This window comes from Marmota flaviventris, chromosome 15 (assembly GCF_047511675.1).
Source record: "Marmota flaviventris isolate mMarFla1 chromosome 15, mMarFla1.hap1, whole genome shotgun sequence".
In the NCBI taxonomy this organism is placed as follows: domain Eukaryota; kingdom Metazoa; phylum Chordata; class Mammalia; order Rodentia; family Sciuridae; genus Marmota; species Marmota flaviventris.
The window spans coordinates 19,128,428-19,153,177 of NC_092512.1; the positions used below are offsets into that span (position 1 = coordinate 19,128,428).

The window sequence follows — 24,750 nt, forward strand, 5'->3', positions numbered from 1 at the left end:
GTGGCTGTGTTGATGTAGCATGCTATTTTTAAGTCCTTTGGGTATAGACCGAGGAGTGGGATAGCTATGTCAAATGGTGGTTGCATTCCCAATATTCCAAGAAATCTCCATACTGCTTTATACAGTGGCTGCACCAATTTGCATTCCCACCAGCAGTGTATGAGTGTACCTTTTCCCCTACATCCTCGCCAACACTAATAGTTGTTTGTATGCATAATAGCTGCCATTCTGACTGGAGTGAAATGAAATCTTAGAGTGATTTTGATTTGCATTTCTCTAATTGCTAGTGATGATGAACATTTTTTCATGTATTTGTTGATTGATTGTACATCATTTTTTTCATGTATTTGTTGGTTGATTGTGCATCAAAAATAAAATTATCACATAAAAACTGGAGATGAGGCTCAAAGGTAAAGTGCTTGCCTAGTATGTGCAAGGCCCAGGGTTTATTCACCAGCACTGCCAAAAAACAAACAAACAACAACAAAAACACATACTCCTACATATCTGAGAGTCTATCCAGAGGGTTCTGGACAGGACAGAGCTAAAACACAGTTTGAAATGCTGTTGCCCAACAGAACCGAGAGCAGTGTATTTGGAAGACTGCAGTTAATAGGACTAAACTCTGATGAAAAGATGCTCAGAGAGCTTGGTGTGAATTAAAGCTCTGTATTTGAGGTTAAGTTTCATAGAAGATAAGGCTGGGTTTTGGTTCATCTTAAACATGTTTTTCCATTGCTTTCAAGTTACGCCCTCGAGTTGAAAATGATTCTTGCCTAGAAAGAATATGAAAACTAAAGGGCTTCTCCTGTTCAAACTAATTGACCACCTAGAAAGAAATGTGAGTAGGCTGAACTTGCGTCTGTGTGATCTTAACTGCATTTGTTTTCTTAGCAGGATTTTAAACATTTGTGATATAATTATATGTAACATAAGAAAAAGAAAATATTTATGTATTTCCCCTGAATCTGTTCTTTATTTTTGTATGAAACTAGAACATTTCCTAAAGAATAATTGTCTCTCCATTCTTCATATGACAGAAATAGCAGAGACGGAGAGAAAGCACCACCCCCAGAATTTCCTTGAACTTGGTAAATTCTCATCTTTTATCTCATTTCCTGTATTCTAAGATTCTAATTATTGACTGGGTCCCTGTGCTTTGCTTGTTTCCCAAAACCTTGTTCACCTCCCTCTGGGACACAGCAGTTTCTCTCCTGGGGATCCTGGGCTATTGGTTGCATTCTAGTCCAGACACAAATTCAGTATCCTGTACCCCCAAGTCTCGCTGACCTCCCCCAGATAGTGGTTAAGAAGTGACTATTTAGAAATACTCTTCCCCTTAGGATTCCAAGACCTCTACCTGTCTTTCCCATCCCCCTCCCCACCTAATTGAAACATTGGTGAATCCAAAGCTGATTCAATACTTAATAATAAAACATTTGCCTGCAACACTGGTTATGTTCCAAGACCCAATGACGAAAAAGAGAGAGGTAAACATTGGTACCAAAAATAAACTGCATGAGGAAATAGACATGGTCCGTTTAAATTAGATGACTCCAGAGCACAAGGTCTGTATTTTTAGAGAAGCATCTTTTGACGCAGGATTTAAATTTCAGTTTTAATATGGAAGGCTAGATCATTGTTAGGTCTGTTTTCAGTTAAGCACTTGAAATCAGTCAAAGAAGGGCTCTATGATGAAGCCTGGTTCACAGCCCAATGACAGGATGGACATAGACGGTATGGAATGAGGTGAAGGAAGCCAAGGCAAGGATCCACACCCACCTCAGTTTCTGCCGAGTGAAGGTGGTTGCTTTTCTTGGCTCTTGGTGTCAATCCTGCCACCAGGATCAGCATGTGTCGGGAGGGAAGACCACCTGGCAATGCAGGATTCACATGTTGGAGAAAGTGTCATGAGTGTGATGACCTCAATGTCAGGTGTAGAAGACGCTGTGAATGTCAGCTGATGCGAAGATGCGTGTCCTGACAGATGAGGCGGCTCCATGTCCTTTATTGTCTTATTACCTTGTTCATGTGTTTGCTGGGTTTTCCACCTCCCTGAACCGTGCTCTGATGTAAATGATGTTGTCAGAGTGTGGAGGGGGAACGGTTACTGTTGTCTGCACACAAAATGTAGCACCGTGCATACAGTAGTACTCAGTAAATGCCTGCTGCCCCTACAGTGTTCCTGGGTGAAGCCTGAGAGTGTGGGCTGACACGTGCTGATCCCCCCCTGCTTTAGGGTGCTGATCCACTGAATTTTAGCAGTGCAAGGACACTAGGTTGCACGGGAGCCTGTGGTGAGATGGAGTACAGGTGGAATAGTCTGTCTCAGGTGGATTTTTCCTCACTGTACCGCTGTTTTCTGCAACGAGTCTGCCAAATAGGAACATCTACCTTTGTCTCCAGCAGTGCATTTAGAACATCAGAACAGCTGCCTGGCTCTGGGCAGATCAACACATGTATTCAACACAGCTGCAGTTAAGTGTCCTGGGCCACCAAGAGGTGCCCCTGTATGGTGGTGCTGTGCTCCTGCATGGTGGGGCCGTGGCCATCTTGTCTATGATCCCTGCAGGACTTTGGAGCTCCCTACAGGACTTAGGGAAGCAGTGTGTCTCCTTTCATCTGTCGGAGTCATCATTTACAATTTATCCAGAATAAAAGAAGTTTAGAATTGGAAAGTTCAGAAAGCAGTAAAAATGATAGATATTAGTACATTAATACAAACACCACTGTGCTAGTGAAGAAACAACACAGCCAAATACAAACTTCATAATAAAAGGGGCTTTGGGTTGAGGCATTCTCAAAAGGGCTTTTATATGTTTTCTTGCATTTAAGGCTGAGAACAATCCTCTTAGGAACTCTTATCCACATTTCTCAGATGAGGAGGCTGAAGCACAGAGAGGCTAAGTGATTTGCCCAAGGTCATACAGTATCAGAGATCAGATTTGAACCCAGAGGGTCAGCTATGGAGTCTGAATTCTGAATAACTATACCCCTGGGACCTTCTACTACTGTTTTTATTGTTGTTGATATTTTCAAGGTCTAAAGGATATATAGGCTAGCCCAGCAGTACATCCAGAATGAGAGCTCTGGGTATAGGTCAAATATACACATATGGTATGTTAGTGGTATATGACCACTCTGGATGCACTGTGTGCAGTTCTAAAGTACCTTGGAGTGGGATGGGATTGTAGAAGCCCTTTATTTTAGCTTCCTCCTCAGTGCAGGAATCCCCAGAGTATCATCCCTCTGCTTTGCTTGAACTTTAAGGTCAGGTGAATAAAAATACTAAGGACCAGCACAGGAGCTGACGGTAGTAATTGCTGTAGCTATGGAAACAAAGTTGAACACAAAGGACAAAAAAGATCCTTAAAAGAGAGAGAGAAAAAAAAAACTATACACACTTGGCAGTGACACAACTTGGGCACCCAAATAAGCTTTTAAGGGCTGTATTATGGAGCACTGAGGGGGTGAGAGAAAGCCGTGCTCTAAATTTCTTATCATCTATTAAAATATAGTCAAACACTTTGGAAATTGTTTGTTTTTATTAGATAAATAAGATTTTTTTGTGTGTTTCTGAAAGTGCTTTATGGTAACCATTCATATAATAAAAGTAGGATGTTGACTTCTGGATGTGTGTAGAATATAAACCATGCACACAGGGAGAAGCAAAGCAGAACATGGTGAGAGAGAAACAGGGAGCAGGAAACAACAACAAGCAGTATGGCAGACAGACATACATCCTTCTATTAAAACCTAAGTGGTTGCAAAGTGGATTGAAAAGCTATATGCAGTGATTTGCATTCACTACCCAGGGAATAGAAAGTTCTAACCAATCATTGCACTGTCCAATATTTTATTAGTTAGTATGTTCTGGAATTGCCTCGAAGATAATCTTTATTTTGGGGACTAGAGGATCTAACCCAGATGTGCTTAACCAATGAACCACTCCCCCAACCCTTTTTTAATATTTCATTTTGAGACAGGGTCTCACTAAGTTGCCAAGGCTGGCTTTAAACTTGTGATCCTCCTGACTCAGCTTTCCAAGCTGCTGGGATAACAGGTATGTACCACAACACTCGGCTCCAAATTTTTATGCAGTCAAATTTATTATTTTTTTAAAAATAGCCTTTGGTATGATGTCACATATAGAAAGGCCTACTTTACTTTACTTCGGACTATTCACATAGGTCTCTTTTTTTCTAATGTTTTATTGTTCCACTATTTGTTGACATTGTGATCAATCTGTAACTTTATTTTCTTGGAGGTATATTGTTTTAGAATAGCTGACAAATTTAATGGACTAAAAATAAATTGTGCTATTAATGCTATGCTTTTGGGGGTATAAAACAGACATCCAGGCAGCTACCTTCAGATATCCACCAGGTGAGTGTCAAAAGAGAACTAAGTCAGTTTTGCTTCTGCAAAGGGCAGGACAGCAGCCAGTGAAACTGTGAGTTATAAGGGCACCAGGAAGCCTCAGCTCCTCCTGGAAGAGGAAACAGTTGAGCATTAGCCCAGCGGTGGACTAGGCACTTACTGCAGTTTTCCTGGTGGCTTATTAGACTGATCATCTGTCTGCCTGTTCCAGGAAGACTGTATTCTTAATGTCCGCAGTTCTCTTCCTGCCTTTTAAGAAGGACTTTGTGTTTTACATCAGGTATCTTTACCAGGCAGTTCTTGGGAATAAGCACATGTAGAAATGAGATCTGAGGACTCATAATATCTAAATATCAAGGAAAATTGCATGGGAATCATACAGCTGGTGCTAGAAAAAGAAGTTTCTGAGATAGTTCAGTGTAGGGGTGAGAAGCAGAGGAGCTGGCTCAGCCAACAGGGTACCTGGCTCTGTACCTCTGAATCACAGGTTCTCAACTATATGATGGGAATGTTAACACCTGTTAGATAAGATTGTGGTCAGGTACTTTTCAGAGTTTAAATACTTTAGGTAGTTGGGTTTGTTTTTTTTTTTTTTTAAAAAAGGAATAAACCAGGCACGGTGGTGCATAATTATAATCCCAGCAGCTTAGGAGGCTGAGGCAGGAGGATCGCAAGTTCAAAGCCAACTTTAGGACCTTAGTGAGGCCCTAAGCAACTTAGTGAGACTCTGTCTCAAAATCAAAATTTATATATATATATATATATATACACACACACACACACACATAAAAGCTAGGGGATGTAGCTCAACAGTTAAGCACCCTGGGTTCAGTCGCCAGTACCACCCACCCACACACAAAAAAAAATGGAGTAAGCACTCAATAAATGTTAGCAATTCTTATTATGCCTTGTAGATAAAATTCTATTACCTAGTTTTGTTTTGTCTCATCAAGCAGGAGTGCAGCTGTGTTCTAAACACTCTTCTGAATCTAGGCATAAACAAGATACCTGTTTCCAAAGACCACAGCCTTAGGTTGTGCAGACATATAAACAAAAAACATTAGAATCACCATTGGTTCAGCAAAGCTTAAAGCCGTGTATGCTGGAATCCAAACCAGAAATAAATGGAACATACACCAGTGTACCTTATGTTGGCAAAGAGCCTATGAATGAATAGCAACAGGGTTGGAAAACCCAGGAGAAGCTTCCCCCCACCCTCCAAACCCAAACAACCCCTTCTTTCACACAGTTGACCAGGTGACGGCATCGGGAACTGGTCCTAGTGTGTGGCCTTTCATGGTCACGGTTCCTCTGTTCACCCTGATGAGGGATAAAGGGAATGGGTTTCCTGGCTGGTCTCATCCTGGTAAACACTGCCTGCTCTGCAGAACTGCCACCCTAGTTAAGTGCAATTTGCTGGGCCTGCAGTTAGTTGAAAACAGCAGGGCTTTTGTTAGTGAATAGAGCTGTAGTGACAGGGAGGACATTCATAAAAATGCTGGTGTGCCTCTTGCCTCGTGCCAGCTGGTGCTATTAGTGCTCTTTTATGTGCCTCTTGAAATCCACTGTTATCAATCTTTAAAGGAAAGCCAGGGCACAATGAGTAATCAAATTCAGTTCTTTGGAGTCCATAATAGTGGTGGTTTCTAAATGTAGATATTGTCCCGCTGACAATGGAAAATGGAGAAACTGAGGAAATCAGGTTACTCTTGAAAATGTGTCAGAGACACTTTCAGTAAAGAGTCCTGTTGGCTCTTTCCCAGTGGTTTTTATTTTTATTAAGAACTAGCAATCCATGAGCTAAAGTACATGGATAGCTGGAAGCTAGCCTCGATGTGGTTCATGGTCTGAGTTACTATTTTGATAAAAAGAAACACTTCTGTTTAAGGTCTCTGGTTGTTCCATCAAGCATCTACACCTATTCAAAATGGAAATCATAAAGTTGTACAGCCGTGGGGGAAGATGTCCGGGAAGTGGTGACAAAAAGAGCTGACTCCAGTTGGCATCTACTTTAGGGTTGCCACTATGTGTATGTAGACAGGGTCTCCAGGAGATGTCTCCAATTAAAAATACCTGGTGTATTTGCATAGTAGAATTTGTTCAAAAAATTTTTTTTTTCTTTTTAAACATCATGTGCAATAATTTTTTTAAATGAATAAATGTAAGAGAATTAGGCTGGGTATGTCAAAGGACATTCATCATTCCTCCTGGACAGGGTTTGGGTCAGTTGTCCCATGAGACAGAGCTTCCTATTTGCCCTGGAGAGACTGGTATGGATGCCTGGTGCTGCAAGGGTGGTAGAACCAGCTCAGAGTTTAGTACAGGAATAAGTTAAAGAGGACCATGGGCCAATTGCAATCTACCACCTCTTCTTTTTATCTGCCTGTGAGTTATGCTGTATTTATTGCTATCAATGTAGGTATGAGAGGCTAAAGTTTCCTCTGATGTCCTTATTTTGTCTTCCCTGTTGTCTTAGAGTTCCCTAGAGACTCCTTTATAAATAGAATCTGATTCTTGCTGTTCTTTTCAGCTGGCGTGCTTTGTGGGACTGGAATCCTCCTGATGTGGTGGTACAGTGCAGGGTGGGTGGTGGAGAAAAAGCACTCAACAATCCAGTGATGAGTTTTCAATCTTTAGTGAGTCTCTACTGTTATACAGACTTGAATTTCTTTTCTTATTCATTTCCATTACACATTTTTTTTCTGTTGTTGGTTTGATTAATTTTTGTGGATGTGCTTTTTGGTTTAAGGAGATTAGCTTCCATTAGTTGCAAATATGTTTCCCACGTGTATTTTGATTTCATTTATGTCATTTTTATGCACAGAAAGATTTAAATATTAATAAATTTGATAACATAAAATTGATCATAAGTATTTTCGGATTTTTTTCACCCCAAAAATGAGACAGGAAGAATAAAGGAGGCTGAATTGGGTATTTTTCTTCCTCTAAAGCAGTTAGGTTCTGATAAAACCTCAGTAGGTTAGGTTCTGGTAAAACACTTTCCCTGAAGGCAGGATAAGGAGAACAGAAAAATTTGGATCTATCTTAAAATGATTACATGTCCTCTCCCCCCTGCTGGAAGTATGAGGGGGTTATTTTTGTTTGTTTATCTTCACAGTGAGAACTTGGTTGAGTTCAGGCAGATAAAACTCACAAAAACGTGGGTGCCTTCTAAAGGCTGGGCCTTCAGAAATTTTTAATCTCTCAAATTAGGCTCAATCATCTAGCAGCTCGTCAGTTACCCTGTGGGAATTCCCACCCAGTGGCCTCCAGAGGGATTTTGCACACTTGCACGTGCACATGAACACATACTACCAACCACCACCACTACCACCACCACCCTGAGATATGGTCTCTGCCTCTACTCATCTCTCCATTTCTGGCAGTGGTGATATGCTCTGTGACCTCACTGCTCTGATGGACCCAGCAAAAGCTGTTGCTTTTCAGTTTTTCAGCCTCTTTCTGTTGTGAGGACAAAGTGATGACTTCTAGGCTATTTATATATAAAATCAGAAACCAAAGTCTACCATCTGCTTTTGTATAGCCTGGGAGCTCAGGATTTTTTTTTTTTTCCAAAAAGTAAAGTAATAATTTTGTAATATGAAAATTGTATCAAATTCAAATTTCAGTATGCTTTAATGAAATTCCACTAGAACAAAACAACTCTTATTTATTTGTGTGGTCTGTGACAGTTGAGTATTTGTATTGCCAGTAACACTTAAGATATTTGCCATTTGGCCCTTTGTAGGACCAAGTTTTCTGGTCCCTGGTAGCACAGTTTGGACACAGGACCTAGATGAGTTTGAATCCCCTTTACTCTTTGCTGAGAATCAAGGTTATTGAGAACCTGTCAAGTGCTGGAGAAGATCTTCACATCTGGAGATGAGTAAAGATGCAGCCTGCCCTTGAGGAGCTTATGAGCCTGTGAGCAACACTGGAAGGCCAAATAAGCATTTACTGGATTGATTCAGAATGAAAGACTTTGGAATTAGTCTTGGTCCAGAGTCATTGTAGCTCAGCCTATTTTTAGAACAGGAAGTACTTGATGATGGGCCAAGGGCTGGATCAGGAGAACATTGGTATGCTGATCTTTCTGACTGAGCTCCAATCTTTCCACCAGTTATGGACACACAGAGACTACTATGGCTGTCTCAGTGTTGTATTGCCAGTTCCAAACACGCATACAGTGTGTTCATTGTGATTTTGAATTCTTAAGTGAATCAAGAAGTATTCTAGCTTAGGAAGGAAGTGGTGTCATTTTTAAGAAAAGTATTCAAAGTAAGCCATCAACCTAATCCTAGGAAATAATGACCATGGAATATTTCCTATGTGAATTGGTACAAATGCTTGAATATTTGAGGGTTGGTCATTTACTCTGATGGTGCTATTAACTCACCTGCTCTGTCCTCTGAAGATTGCTTTGGATTTCATGTAAAAAAAAGAAGCTACACCGCAAATTGTTTTGCTTATGTATATCCTGTAATACATGTCTGGTATGAACTCCATGGGGAATAAGAACTTCATAAATCTTGGCTACAACACATATGTAAACTTTTAGGTCTCATTATGTAAAACAGCCATACGATGTCAGAAGTTTCACTTCCCTTTCTAAAACAGGTTGATGGGGAGGAGAGTCTGTGCTGGGATTATGTAATAGGATGGCTACAGATGACAAGAAGATATAGAAGCTGGATTTCCTTATTCAATAAACAAAACTTTTCTGAGGCCCAGCAACCATAGAAAAGTGAGGTGACTCCACTTGGGTCCCTCTTTAAGGTTAGCCTAGGTAGTAGCTTTGGGTCTTTCTGGCAATATCCCCAAACTGCAACCCTGATTGTATATTATGACATGCTTCAGCTGGAAAACAAAAGTATTTCCCCTGTTGACTTCTTATGTTCATTATCAGGGTGATTGTGAAATCCACCCAGGAGGTCCTGCATGTGGGTCCTCAGTCGATTACATTACGTGCTAATGGAGTTGGAGAAATAATGAAGCCAAGGACCCATGCAGAGGTAACTGAGGCACAAATAAAGGGCATGTTCTGGACTGTCTTTCAGCTCTCATAGAATTTAGACTTGATGAGGATCTCTAACTCAAAGTAAATAACACCTTCATCAAACCTGTGTCTTAGTGTCATTTTACAAGCCCTTCTGTCCCAAGGTGAGGAACTCACCTCAGTCCATGTCCATAGGGATTGACCAATGCCATTCCATTCATCGGGGAGTATCCTAGGGCTGTAGGTGACAGAATCCAATTTAAACATTGAAAAATGGTGTCTATTAGTTCTACTGACCAAACTTGGGAAGGACAAATTTCAGGAATGGGTGGAAACAAGATTTGAACCTTGAAAATTACTCCTTCCCTCCCTCCTTTATGTCTCTCTTTTCCTCATTCCCAGTCTGATTTTCTCTGTTCTTTATACTTTCATGGGGGCTTCTCCACTGAGTGAAAAACATAGCCACAAGTAGCTTCTCAAGTCCACACACCCCTCCTTCACAATCAGAAAGGGTTTGGGATTTGTCCTTCCTGTTTCCCACATTCCCCCTGAGGGGGGTGGTCTGATCAGCTTCTCCTTCATCCAGCATCTGTACCACTGTGGTCACAGTCTATGTAGCCAGGAAGGAAGGACAGCCGTGTTGGAATGCTGGGGTTGGAGTAGTGCACAGTTCTTCACAGAGGAAGGGAGGAGGACTAGACCCACAAAACCTGGTATCTCTAGTGTTAGGGACCTTGTGGGTAATCAGGAGTGTGACCATAATTTAAAAGCAAATGCTTGTCTTCCTAGTTCTACTTTTTCTTGAAACACAAGATGAATCAGTTCTTTCTTTGTGAGCTTTCAGATATTTATGTACAGCTGCCATGTCTGACCACTTAGTGGGTCTCCTGGCCTTGACCTCCTGTCCTTAAATGATTTTTTGCTCTGGTCTTCAGCTCTAATAGGACCCTCTTAGGCTTCCTCCTTTCTCCCTGCTTCCTCTTTCTTTTTAGCCTCCTCCTCACCCAGCCATCCCACTTCAACTCTGCTGCAGCCCAGGTTCCCTTACTCATTGCTCAGCTGGCCTGGCAGCCACAGACCTGTCACTCACTGTCATGTAGGAATGCTGTCCTTTCAGTAGAAAACAGGTTTGGGAACCTGATAGATCTGTTTTGATTCCTGTGTCTCACCCACTGAGTGAAAGTATGACCTTGAGAGATTGACTCCCTCTCGCCTTGTTGTTGTAAAGATTAAGGACTAGTTAGTCACACAGTTCTGAGCTGGAGGGCTGCGTACAGCAGACATACAGTAAACAGTGGCTGTGGTTACTGGTATTATTATTTTTTCTCTCAATTTCTGGCATCCCACAAGCAGCATGGGGTAAGAGAACTTATACTTCATCCTGTACAATGGAAAAAGGCTGGATTGTTTCTGTCCTGAGAAAGACAGGCTGAAGAGGTGGCTTGACCAGGTAAAGCAAAACTTGGACCTTGGGACTTCACTTTATTTTTCCGCAGGCCTCAGATTTCAATCTCAGTGCTCAGGCCACTGTGAATGGAACAGGTGCTTTGCTCTTGTTTTCCACTCAGATTTTTAGCCAATTGTCTTGGGGAAAATAAAAGCCCCATTATCCCAAGCCAGAGAATTGGGCAGAATGTGAATTCCATCTAGATTAGCTACGAAAGGCCCCAAAGGTAGAGACAACTCTACTGGGGGCTGTACTAAGAGTGCCAGCCCAATTCATGCAATCCATTGAAGAAAGACACTTTTCATGTTCTTACTCTAGCTAAATCTGGTGGCCTTTGGGGCTCTCAGGTATTGACTCTAGCCCACTTTTCCAGCATTAATTCTTGCTGTATTATACTCACCTTCTACCCATCCAGACCAGACCAGTTCCCCTTTCCTAAAGCGTGCTGTGTGGATGAGTACCTCTGCTCTGATCATGTGCTCACATCATTGTCCAATTAATTGAACTGCTCCAAAGTGAATCCTAGCCATCTTCACTATCTTAGACATCTGTCCCTTCATTCACATCTGTCCATCCGTTTGCCAAACAAAGTGGGGGTTTAGGCATTGGGAGCATAGAGGTAAACAAGACCTAAATCCTACTCTCATGGAATTCACAAGCTAGGGTAAGAAACAGACACATAAATGCATAAGTACTTCAATGCCAAGTGTGCGAAACATTGTGCTGGCAATCAAAGCAAAGTAAGAAAATAGAAAATTATGTTAGTAGTAGGAATATACATAGAGCTTGGCTATATGAGATACACCAATGGTTCGTAGTATCTCTTTAATAATTTGGAGAAAAAGGAAAGGGAAGGCCATCTTGTCTAGAATAACTCCCAATTTAGGTCTCTCTTTGATAACATCTCTGCATGACAACAATCCATTGACACACCATAACATTGCTCTCAGGAACATGGGCCTTGGGGCTGGATGGGCCTGGGTTGGAATTCCAGCTTTATCACTTACCAGCTGTGTGACCCTGGTTGAATTACTCCCCATTTTGGAGACTTAAGATTCTTCATCTGTAACATGGAAGTAAAAATAGACCAACCTTCTAGGGTGGTTTTGAGGATTAAGTAAAGTTATATACCTAAAGCTATTACAACAGAGCCTGGGCATTTTAATGCTGAATGTGTGTTACCTGCTATTATCTTTATCACCTTGAACAATAAACAAGATAGTGTTCTGGCACAGTGCCTGGTGTCACCACCACTTCCACTGGCACTGATACTACTGTCACTGTTGTTATTATTATTATTACTATTATCTAGTGACAAAGAGTTTTAACATGGGAAGTTTACTGTCTTATGAGTAAGAAAATGTCCTTTTTTGACTGTGTGTTCACTAAATATACCCTTTCTACTGAACCCAAGTGTATTCCACATAGCATGACCCCTGGGCCATGGCTTCCAGAGCCCAGGGTTTAGAGCCAGCACAGATGGTCCTCCCTGTTCATGAAAGCCCATGGTACACTGTCCTGCTCTGAATTCCTCAAGCAATTTCTGTTAAAATCACTCAGTTGACACTCACCACCTATTGTTCTGTTTGTTCTTGCCTTGTTATGTCATTATTTAGTTCAAACCACACCCAGAACATAAGTGCCCTAAGGCAAAAATGTTTCCTGCCTTTTTTTTTTAATCATCTCTGGATGGATCTCTATCTCTGTGTCTCTCTCTCTCTCTTTCTGTCTCATCCCAGCGCCCTCCCATAGAACAGGATCAACATTTGTCAATATTGAGTGGGCTCAAGGTTGCTGACCCCTGCAACCAGGCTGGGTGAAATGGGAACCTCCCTCCTTGCCTCAGATCCAAATGTCGCTTGGATTTTGTAGACCATCTTTTACTAGGTCAGCTTCTGCCATGTGCAAGTCAAAGTTGCGTCTTTTTTTTAAATGTTCCTGCTGACTCACAAGTTTGCTTATCATATTTTCCCCCTCATTTACAACTACACAGTCATAATATATTAAATGATGCAACTTTCTGGCCTAATATGAAGGAAGGAAAGTACCATTGAATTCCCACACTCGTGTACCTTCCTGCATCCTTCACTTTGATATTGTCTTTCCTCAGTCACAGATGATAGATTGAAGAGCAGGTCTCCACACTAGCTTTCTTCCACTGTTTTCCCAAGGATAGGAGTAGGCAACCTTTTTATTAATATTTCACTTTTTTTCTTATATGTTTCTACAAATATACTTCATGTGCATGATGCCATTTAATCTTTCCAATCACCTCATAGATTTTAGACAATTATTATTCCTACTTTAAGAATGAAAAAAAGCTGGGTGCATTGGTGCACGCTTGTAATCCCAGTGGCTCGGGAGGCTGAGGCAGGAGGATCAAATTGCAAGTTCAAATCCACTCTCAGCAAAAGCAAGGTGGTAAGCAACTCAGTGAGACCTTGTCTCTAAATAAAATACAAAATAGGGCTGGGGATGTGGCTTAGTGGTCAGGTGCCCCTGAGTTCAATCCCTGGTTAACTCCCTGCCCCCCAAAAAGGAATAAACAAACTCAGAGAGATAAAGAATCACAATCTGAGACTGGATTTCTCAACTACACTCCTCTACAGTTCTATAAGGACCAGCAATCAAATGCTTTTTCAGTCTTTTTTCTATGTAATGCAGCCTCAAGCTATTTATTTATTTATGGTTCCAAATTGGAAGTAAATTACTGTTAGCAGGCTAGAAGGAAAAACTTTGGGAGATTTCTTTTATTTATGCCATTAATTTGCAAATTTCAATTTCCCTGCTTTAAGTAAGCATTATGCTTTCAAATTTAGGTTCCTGAGACAAACCAGGATGAATATATTTACTTTTGTAGTACTGATCATAGGGTTCCTTTAATATAACACATTCTCCCCTGTTTTGATTTTTCACTTTGACTTACAAAAATTAATTATATACCTACCCCAATTTTCAGGTGCACACATGTGTCATCCCACTGGTTGAAAACATTAAATGTATGACTCATTTCATTGCTGAAGTCCCTGTACTACAACAGTTTTTGCTTCCCAGTTCTCAGTGTGAATTAAAAAAGCTGGGTGCATTGGTCTTGCTGTCCCCAGCACCCCTGGACCCCAGCCTGATGCTTGTCTGATCTTATCTGCTGCTGCTGTCTGCTTCTCTTGCTGCTCACAGCTTCATGCCTGAATGCAGCCCTGCAGGGGGACAGCAGACCTCTCACATGGTCAGTTGGAAGCCCTCTCCCTGCCCTCAAGGAACTTCCCATTTAGTTGGGTGGAAGGAGTAAGCACACTGGCTTACTAGAAAACCTGGAGCTGTATGGTGGTGCTATTGAGAAATGGGCAGGTCTTAAGAGAGAACTGGGAGTGGACCTCTCAGAGAAAGTGTGGGACTTACATTGGACTGAATTGGTGGGTGGAAGGGATGGAATTCTTTCTGGGTTGGGGATATGGGGATGACTGGAGGACCTAAGACAAGATAAATGAGGAAGGCCTTTTAAAGTCATTTAATTATACCTTCCATATTCCCAACAATCTCAAATATGTGGTTCTGGGAAGAACCTAGTTTATACTGGGGCTGGTCTGATACACTTGCCATTTTTCCTTCAGTGTATAAGAGATGCATTTCAGAAAGGAGGTTTGTGTGGTTCCTCTAGGATGGGCAAGAGCTTTCTGTTCTCACACCATCACTGACTGTTCATCCGGAGCCTCTTAAATACCCATGTCATCAGATTCAGGGACCCCAGAAAAGATTATTGAAAAGGGGCACATATTATTTTTTTTTATTTTCCATAATAACAACAACTCTTAAGAGGATGGTCAGAGAAGTTATTTCTATTCTGCTAAAGAGGAAATTAACATTCATGTGCTAAGACTGTGATTTTTAAAATATTATGATGAACTAATTTATATGCAAATTACAAAATATGTATATACATACGTTTTATACACACACACACGCACACGCACACAAACACATACACATATACATGTGGTGCTAGCTCCAGTGTTTCTGGAAGCTTTAACCTAACCAAATAGCCTGACCTGGGATCAAACTGGATTCTTCATTACCTTCCAGTCTAATGAACCGTGTAAACCTGCCCTTCTATTAAGCATGGCTTGTGCTAATTAACTCTTTCTATTTGATGTTCTTTTTTCTCACTGTGTATGTCATTTTTAATGAGACAAATCCATCTTTGGGGGAGGTTTATGGACAAGAAAAAGGGTAAAACCATCACCCACAACTGGTACCAGGCGACAATACCAAGATTGCCTGCAGTGTTTTAAGGGACATGTGGGCTGAGGTGCACCCCGTGTGGCTACCTGATTGAAACTAGAACAAGATGGACAAATGAGAATGGCTTGGAAAACTACCTGATGGTAAAACCTGACATTCTTGGACACCCATTGTGTGCAGACTCTGTGCTCAGTCCCTCTACCATTTTCTTCTTATAATCCTCATGCTATTGTTGTCCCCATTTCACAGGAAAAGCAATGGAAGCCTTAGAGGTTAAGTGGGTAGCTCAGGGTGCAGTAACTAGTAATTGACAGAGCTTCTGGCTGGGGGAGGATTTTTTCCTTAATTAAATAAACGAGTTCACTGGAAGGAAGCTTCAATGATGAGCCAAATGCAGCAGGATAAAGAAAAATTAGGAGCCAGCTGTAAGACCAGACGTTTTCTTCCAATGCCAATAACAATATTGTCACCACAGCAGGTGCAGCCATGATCATGGGTACAGACTTCTTACACATAAGTTGTAACTTTAAAGATTTAAGTTGTAAGAATGTCTGGGTGTGCAGTAATAAAAAGAAATGGAAGCAATCATATACAGAGACAGAAAAACCTCCTGTCTTAACTGAGCTCCTCTGCCCAGTTGACATGTCAGAAATGTCTTCATTCATGATTAATCTACTTGTATAGTTTTCCTGAGTGTCATCTTAATGTAGGCAGCCCAATCCCACAGGCCATCAGAAAAGATGAAAACTCTCTCCCTATTTCTTCCCCTGAGATAACTTAGTGTCCTCATTCAGTCTTTTGCTTATAAACTTTCTTGCTTCTTCACCACCCTCATCACAACTTCATCTTGTGATTGTCCAGGCCACCCTGCTCCTTAGAGCTGACAGTGAGCAATAATGGGAGAGTTATCAGTTATCCGTTATCCATGGCTAACAGATTCCTCTCTTTAGAAAACTGTGTCATAATACTCAAGCAGCATGCCAAGTCTGTGAGTTTTCAGCACTTGAATTGTTGTACATGGGGGTGGGGTTGCCACTAGGAAGGGAGGGTCTTTAAATTCATTAGGAAACTTTTCCCATCCTTACATCAGAATTCCCTTACTTACACGTAAACTTGGTACTGCTTGGAAAATTGAAGCCAGTCTTTCTTTCTCCACCTGACACTTCATGACAGATAGAAATGTACCTTCCTCTTCTCCTTATCACTTAGCATCCTTCTTCCCTGAACAAATGAGCATTTGTAATCCTCACTGAGTCAATTCCATTTAAACAGAAGGCCAGATACACCCCAATGTGTTCAATTATTTTATAATCAATTCCTTTTTTTTACAGCATCACTTTCCCCCCAAGAGTCAGAGAGCATTTTATGTACTATATTGGCAACATTATTAAAAGTCAGAGCACAGTGACCTGAATCTAAGGACAGTGATTTGGCAGAAAGTGGATATGAAAAGACAACATTGATTTTGATGAATGAATGATAAACGTTGTGTGTTCTCTAAATTAGGTGACATCTAGAGAAATCAGCTCAACAAATAAATCACTAATGAAGGTATTCCAGGCAAGCCATTTGATGTTGGAACAGTTAGGAGCCCAGCAAGTTATTTCATGTTGTGTACATTTAATAAAGTTCTATTGAAGGTTGATTAATTGCATATATGTATTAGTTCAAAATATTTGTTGCACTCAGGCAATGTGGCTGTTATTGGGCTCCAGGTCCCAGGATTACAAAGGTTTGAGGATGCTGCTGTAGAGCACAGTGTGCAATAAATACACCACAGTGCTTGCCTTTGGGAAGTGCCCATGAGGATGCATGAGGCAAACGCAGTAAAGATGATTAGGGGACACAGAAGACCAGTCAGCACAATGAAGATGAAACCTATAGAGCAGAGGTTACAAATGGGTCATATTTATAATGGCCTCATCGGAATCTTAAAAAATTATTTTTCTGTTGAGCCAATATTGAAAAATTGGGAGAATACACGTACACGTGTGCATCCCTGAATTCACACTCACACGCACACACACAACCCTTAGATCTTGAGGTTCTTTTGAATTTTAGCTCAAGTCTGATAACTTTAAGTTCTCTGATTCCCACTGTAACAATCTGCTGCAGCTAAAGCCATTTAGAGCAGTTGGTCTCCACTCAGCACAACTCTCACCTCCTGGTAATGCAGACAAGTTCACTCAGACACGAGCCACCCTCTATTGCACGTCTCCTGGCCTCTCTGAGCATTTGAGCTTGAAAGTACTACAGGAAGGTGCAGGGGAGGATGAAGAAGGGAAGTGTCAGTTCTATTTTAAGAGGTGTCAGGAGCGAAATAACTCTTTTGAGTATTGTTAGAAGTTGAAATGTTTATTAGGTGGAAAGGGGTAGATGGACATGCCATGCAAAAGAATTAGAAAAAGAAAGGTAAGCAAAACATGAACAGTTAACAGAACCCAGAATCTTTGTTGGAATCAGAAGGTTGGGAGGGGTTGGGAGAGAAAGGCCAGGTCATGGGGTTATTTCTTGGCAAGCTAAGGAGTTGGTACGCATGTACAGCCTCTTCACTCTCTGCCACACTCTCTGCCCAAAGACACTAATGTAATGAATGACAGTTCTACGGATGGTTAAAAAATAAAGCCATTTAGTTACCAAGGCCAGAAACTTGAGCCCATCTTTGACTTTTTTGCCTGTAATCAAGTCCTGCCAATTCACGTTCTAAATGTTCTTCATCTCTATTTCTTCCCACCCTCATCTTTTCACTCTCTGGCTCACTGAATTCCTCCCAATCTCCCTCAGTTCCTAGGTGTGTTTCTTCTCACCTTGGCCCTTCCTGCATGCTATCTCACTGCCATGACAAGCCTTGGTCACCCTTCAGATACAGCTTGATTCTTACAAACTAGGAGGACCTGGCCTTGACCTGGCCCTGCTACTACCAGGTCCCCTTAGGCAAGGTTAGGTCCCCTAAATATGTCTTTTAAGCTTCTTCTCCATAGAACATGATGGTCTAATTGCTTGTGTGATTATCTGCCTAATGGCTCTAACCTTCGTTCAACTATAAGTTCCAACACAGCAGGATTGGGTGGTGTCTGGCTTGTCCCTGTATCACACCATAATAATAATAACCAGGCAGCACGTTGTAGCAACCATATTATTCCTTGGCAGTATTACCTGTAAAAATTCGTTTCTGAAAAACCACTTTACATAGTAGTAATATAGTAAAGTAATAATTCCCACCATATTATCACTGAAGAGTTATAACTGTGACTGGCTATATGACCAAAGGCACCTTATATATTTATTCAACTAATATACATTGGAGACTCGTGTGCTTAGGATTATTTTAGGAGCTAGTCTCTGCCTTTGTGGAGTGTATGTGGATGAGTAAATAAATGATGGAGGCCAGAGAGGATGAATAGAAAGAAAGGAAGGAGGGGAAAAGAGAAGGAGGGAGGAAGGAGAGAAAGAAGGACAAATGATTAGCCTTAGTAATGGAGCAATTTGTCTTTGGCGGGAGTGCTGGCCCTGTAAGTACGACTGAGCTTTTATAAATATTTCTACATAATTAAAATAGTCATCTTATATGACTGAAAAAAAATTAAGGTAGAAATTTTGAGCATATCCCATGATTTCTGGAGGTTTATAAAGTGAAAACTTTAAAACTTCGAAAGAGCTATGTAATCGCTTCAATTTAAATACTTGGACAGTGTGTTCACCTAAAGTAGAAGCAAAATCTAGATGCATGAGGAGTTAGGTAAGTACACAAACGAGCCCTTAGCAGACAGGGTTTCCATGGCCATTGCAGACCCTCCCATACTGAAATTTTTGGCCAACACCAGGATTGCAGTTGCAGAGCCACACCCAGGCTTTGGGTAAAAATATGAAGACAAGAAAGATATTTGGCTTCTAACTTCCTCTAAGTCTGTTTCAGTTTCCTTCTTCGCAAACCTTTATCAACATTTGTTCTTAAGACTTTCATAATAACCAGAAAGCTCAAAAGGCAACCACAAGAGAGGGAGTCTTCCCAGCATACGGCAAATAACCATAAGATACTGCTACCAGAGAAATAGAATAAAATGCACTATGTAGAGACATAAAGGCACTGTAGTGGTTTATGTAGAGCGTATTGATCCAACTCCTAGACATGAAAAAAATCAATACATTTAAGTAGACTTCTTAAAAATGAGTTGGCTTCTCAGTAAGCAATTTGATCAACTGCTAGGATATAATGAAAGGAATAATTTAAGACTTAGGCTTGATCCCATCTGGGTTCTACAAACATATACAGAGGAAAGAGAATGCTTTTCCTTTCTCTTTACTCTGTCTTGTAGCCAGTGAGCTGTGGAAGGTTTGCTCAAACAACTAATTTAAAAAGTTGGGAAAAACAGGTTGTTGGAAGAATTAGCTAGAAATAGTCAATAGCCCAAACCTCCTAACTAATCCTCGAAGACTGTCCTCTAAATATATTTTAGGCCTTCCTCTGCTCTGGTGTTTCATTATAATAACTTTTAGAAATAATAATTTTTAATAATTTATATTATTAGTAAGTTGCTTTCTTAATTTCCACTTTAGGTGCTAGGGACCATACTATCTATAACATAGACAGTTGCTACCAACTACAAAAATCACATTAAGGTTGGTAATATTATTTCTTTTTTTGTAAAAGAGGAAATTTAGGCTCGGACAGGTGCAAATTACTTCCTCAATGTCCAGCAGGGTGAAATTGTGTGGCTGAGACATAAAGGCCTGTGTCTCCCTGGCCCCAAAGCCCAGGCTATCTCCACCACAGCATGCTTTATGAAGCCAGAAGGCTTCCCTACATAATGAAACAAGGATATGCCAGGGCCATTCTAGTTTTTCACTAGGCTCTGAAGTATTAACACATTACCCCTGGAAGAAATTTTCATTTTTTATTGTTCTTTGGAAAAGCACAGTAAATATAAATCTGACACATTTCCCCTTCTATGGGCATCTCCACAGTGGTCCTGTGGAGTCAGAGGCCCCATCCACAAATTTGGCTGTTCCAGGCAAGCAGATCACATCACCATCTCCTCCCTCTGGTCTTTACAATCTCCACGAGTGCCAGATGCTTCAGAAAACAGATCCTTTGTATTGAATTTCCAGACCACAATTCCCAGACCGCGGAAGGATGAGGACCAAATTTTTTGTATTCCGTCATCTCTATTTATGTGGATAGAGATATTTTTAGAGCAGGTTTAAAAAGAGGGGGAAAAACCCACCTCCAAACAAACAACTTCCTGATCTAATGGAGAGGATGCAGGAGTCTTGGCCATCAGGAGAGTGGACAGGATGTCAGCTGTTGCTACGTAAGGGCTTGTTTTGAGTAGTCCCCTGTAGTCTGTCTGAAAGGATGCCCAGTTGTAGAGGGAAACGGGAGCAAAATGTCTGGGTTGTTGAGAAAGCCCACAAAGCAGAGTTAAAACTGTGGCAAGCAAATGTCCTCAAGAGCTTATCAAACCCAAAATGGTTAGTAATATATAAAATGTATTTCCTGTGGAGAAAGACTAGAGGAAGAAAGAGGAAAAATAATTTTTCTCTCTTCACCCAGAAACAGCCACTTTTAAAATTCAGTACATTGTTCTGGATTATTTTGTTTGTATGTGTTCATGTGTGTGCATAGGTATGCCTACATGTCTTCATTTGAAATAAAAAATAATAAGACCATGCTACATAGCCTGCATTCTTATCTTAAAAAAAAAAAAACATCTTTCTCTAGTGAGAAAAAAGTTACAGCTGCAGAGTAAGACCTTGAATAGATCTACAACAGTTATTGGCTTCATATATTGCTTTCTACTTACCAATTACAAACTATTCATGATGACATCTTTGTAACTAAATTTTTGTCCAGTGTGCACTCATTTCCTTAGGATAAGTGAATAAAAATAGCATTAATGGAATAAAAGCTCTGCACATTTTCAAAATGATTAAACTGTACCCCAGAAATGTGGTTTCAGTCTAGGCTCTGAATACAGGAAATACCATTTCTCTGATCTTTACTAATATTGAGTGTTTATGATTCTGAGCACTAAAAAGAAATCATTATTTGAGAAGCTGACCATGTAGTCATCTTGATATCATGGTCAATAAATCTTAAAGAAAGTCTGTAATTTTAATTTAGAAGAATACCTGCTTGGCTTTTTGTAGTTGTGAAAGGCTGAAGTGAGGAAGGAGGTGGCAAATTTGTTTCTATAATGAGCGCAAAAATAAATATTTTAGGCTTGGTATGCCCTAAGATCCCTGTTGTAACTGCTCAACTCTGCAGTGGCACGAAAGAGCTGTAGATAATAGGCAGGTGTTGCAATAAAATGTTATTTCTTACACTGGAGGATGGGGGGACTGAGCTACAGTTTGGCAGTTCCTGAGTTAAGACATTTGGGCACAGTCTTTAAGGACAAGATTGAGACAAAAACAGAGCAATAGTATCCTGTGTGATGAAGTAAGTCTTGGAAGTAGAGGTGAGAATAAAAAATAAATAAAGAGAATAAAGATTTGGGGATGTGGGGGAAGATTTTGGAATAAGAGAAGAGGTCCAATGTCTTGGCAGCTAGCAACATTATACTGTGCTTTGGAGGAATGATGGAGAAAGGTACGAGTCCAAGTGGGAAGTAGGTGAAAAAAAAAGTGCCATAAGAAGATACCATGGTGAATGAAGTGTGTGAGGATCCAACCAGGGGAGGGAATTGGAACACATCATGATAGGAGAATGTAACTCTGTTTCTCTCCCTAAATCTTCAGCCGTCCAAGGGGAATCCTGGACTTTTTCCATTTGAACGCTGTATCAGGCAAGGACCTGGTAGGAAACAGATGGAATTAGGGGCAGAGGCAGAGACTGGATTGGGGAACCAATCCAGATGGCCAGGGACCCAGCAATAGTGGGGAGCCATCAGCACCCTTAGGCAGGGGAACCATATTTTGGTGGGGAAAGAACTGTGTCCCCAGGGTCTAGTAAATGCTAGAGCTTTGGAAATGTGACTTCTGCAGCACTGTGTGGCCAAGACCAAAAAGGACATGGAGGTGGGTGAGACTGTTAAATTAATTACTCTGACCTTTTTCTTTCCACATTTGTTCTGCTGCCTGTGGTTCCAATGGCTGGATCAAACAGAGTGTAGATGGTAGCTGACGATGGAAGACCAGTCTCACAGGATACCAGGAAGAGCAGAGAGAGTTGTAATGAAGAACAGACAATCATTTTACTTGGGTAATAAAGAGGACAATCATCAGAAAGCTATGGAGCTCAGAATATCAGTGTATAAAAATCTGCCAAATTATTTAATAAAAAATAGCCTTACATTATTTAAACTCTGTTTTTTCAGAACATGACCATGATAGCAGGACCTTTGGACATAGAAGGAGGGGACAGTATGTACTTATGTGGTTTGCAGATGCTGCTTTCTTGTATTTTGGTTTTCAGAGTCTGATGTATTCCCTAAAATAATCTGCATGTGGAATTTAGGCAAGCTTTCCTTCTTCTGGAGGAAAAAAAAAAAAAAAAAACTACCAACACTAAAAAAAAATAAAACAAGATATTTAAATAGAAGGGAAAATGGTGCCCACTGAGTTCCTCTGCAATTTTAGCAATATGTGATATTTACTGATAAAACTGGAGTTGAATTTATGCCACATCAGACATACTAAGAGTAACTGGAGAGTGTCTATTTGTATTCTGAGGGAGTGAGAATGATCTGTCTTCTACAGATGAGTCAGCTTCCAGGGTTGGTAGAGGGGCTAAGACAAATGACAGCTCACCATCATCTTTTTGTGTCACTTAAGAAATCTTTGTACATTTGTCTACCACAGGGAATTGCATTGTTATCACTGATCTTCATTTGCTTAAGTGGATCTATCGGCTTTTAAAGAGAAGTGCAAGGAACTAGTTAATTTTTCGTGTAGGGGAAATAGCTGTTCTTTCTTCCTGGCTTAATTTAATCAATTTTTCTCCCTAATGAAAAATAGAAAAAATAAATAAAATTTTTAAAAAAAAAAGTTTTTTTGAATTTTCCCCATCTCTTTAGCTTCTTGTACAAGGAATACCCGGATCAAAAAAAATTTTTTTTCTTTAAAAGCGTGACTTTTTTTTTTTACTAGATCCTGGGGCATGACAGTTGTGTCACTTCAGTTTGTGACATACAAATTTAAGAATAGATTTAGGCTGATCCTGTTCTCCCTGCCAATGTTGTAATGTTGTCACTGAACAAAACCCCACACCTCTAAAAACACCAAAGTCCCCAGACTACCTACCCACTGTTTGTTTAATGTTTTATTCATAGGTGAAAGGGGTTCTCATCAAAAGATAGAGAATTACTACTTCTATTTTTGCCACAAATCAAACTCCATTAGATTTCCAACTTTTTCAACTTCCTTGGCTGACAGAGCCCTTTAAACACAAGCCTTCGTGTGACCCCTCACTCAACTTTCCATCAATATGGGCTGATGACTCCTGTCTGCAATACAGATATTACTTAATAAGGATGATATTGGCCAGGCACCAGGAACTCCAATCAAGAGGCCAGGAAAAGGGTGTCGATTGTGTTTTGTAATTACTTCAGTGTTACATGCAATTTCCAGACTCCAAATGATAATGAAACACAGCCGGCCAGCCTTTAAGATCTGTGTCCTTTGACAACCAAGCTTCATTGGAATTGCCCTCACATACTGTGTCCCTACTAATTAGAGGTTTCCTTGTGGAACAATTTAGCAGAAAGAATATCATAAAGAATCTCTGCTTCTGTAGTAGACATTGTCTTGGAACCCAGGACTGTGAGAGGAAGATGCCAACTGCATACCTACTTTATTACTCATAAGTGAAAAGTGAAGTTATTGATTTGTATCAGGGTTATATTTGTGGAATGACCAGAAACCCAGCAGACAAGTAGGAGTGTTCTCAACTTCACCTATCCTACAAGTACAGATAGAGTATTAAAAATGACCTAAAACATTTGGCCTTTGGTTTTGGGGGATTGGCTTATTTCACTTAGCATCCATTCACCTACAAATGCCATAATTTTATTATCTTTTAATGCTGAGTAATATTCCATTGCTTATATACACCACAGTGTACAATCAGAGAAATAAAGAGTTGTGCTCCATTTGTGTACAATGAATCAAAATTCATTCTGCTGTTATGTATAACTAATAATAAATTTTTAAAAATTTACAAGTGACCTAAAGGAAAAATGGCTCTAATGATCAAATATCTGCTTGAAGAATTTTCTTTTGACCTTTCCTTTAGGAGTTCTGCTCTTCTTGAGACATAGATGTGCTAAAGAATTTAGGGATTTTCATACACCAAACCATGCAAAACAGCTTTGAGAAATTTCCCAGCAATAATTTCAGACCCTCAGAAGTTTTACTGTATATTTTAGAGCCAAATGCCAGCCCCCCCGCCACCACATGCACAAGGTGAACATTATTCTTGTGCAACAAACTAATTCAGCAACTTGGTTGTGCACATGCTTAAGGGTCTCCTAGACCCTGATAAGTAACTATTGTAAAACAAAAATAAAAAGTGTTTTAGTCATTTTGCTTCAGAACACTCTAGTCACAGCCTTCTTTGTGGTTAAGTATATAAGAGGTATGAAGTCAATGTCAGGGGACAAAAGGCACAAACAGATGACCTGCCATTCTGAACTTTCGCCCTCCTTGGGTGGCTTGTATGGGACGTGCTTCCTCTAGCTGTTCTGTG

At 40.5% G+C, this 24,750-nt stretch overlaps 1 protein-coding gene and 1 long non-coding RNA gene across 2 annotated transcripts in view; both read left to right on the top strand.

The window, feature by feature from the left end:
* Sntb1 (syntrophin beta 1) overlaps nt 1–24,750 on the top strand; it is a 234,014-nt gene that overhangs the window by 28,278 nt on the left and 180,986 nt on the right. The window lies entirely within an intron of this gene.
* LOC139702074 (uncharacterized) lies at nt 410–24,179 on the top strand. The gene is made up of 3 exons (XR_011704666.1): nt 410–841; nt 1,041–1,091; nt 23,336–24,179. It is a non-coding gene; the product is annotated as an uncharacterized lncRNA (long non-coding RNA).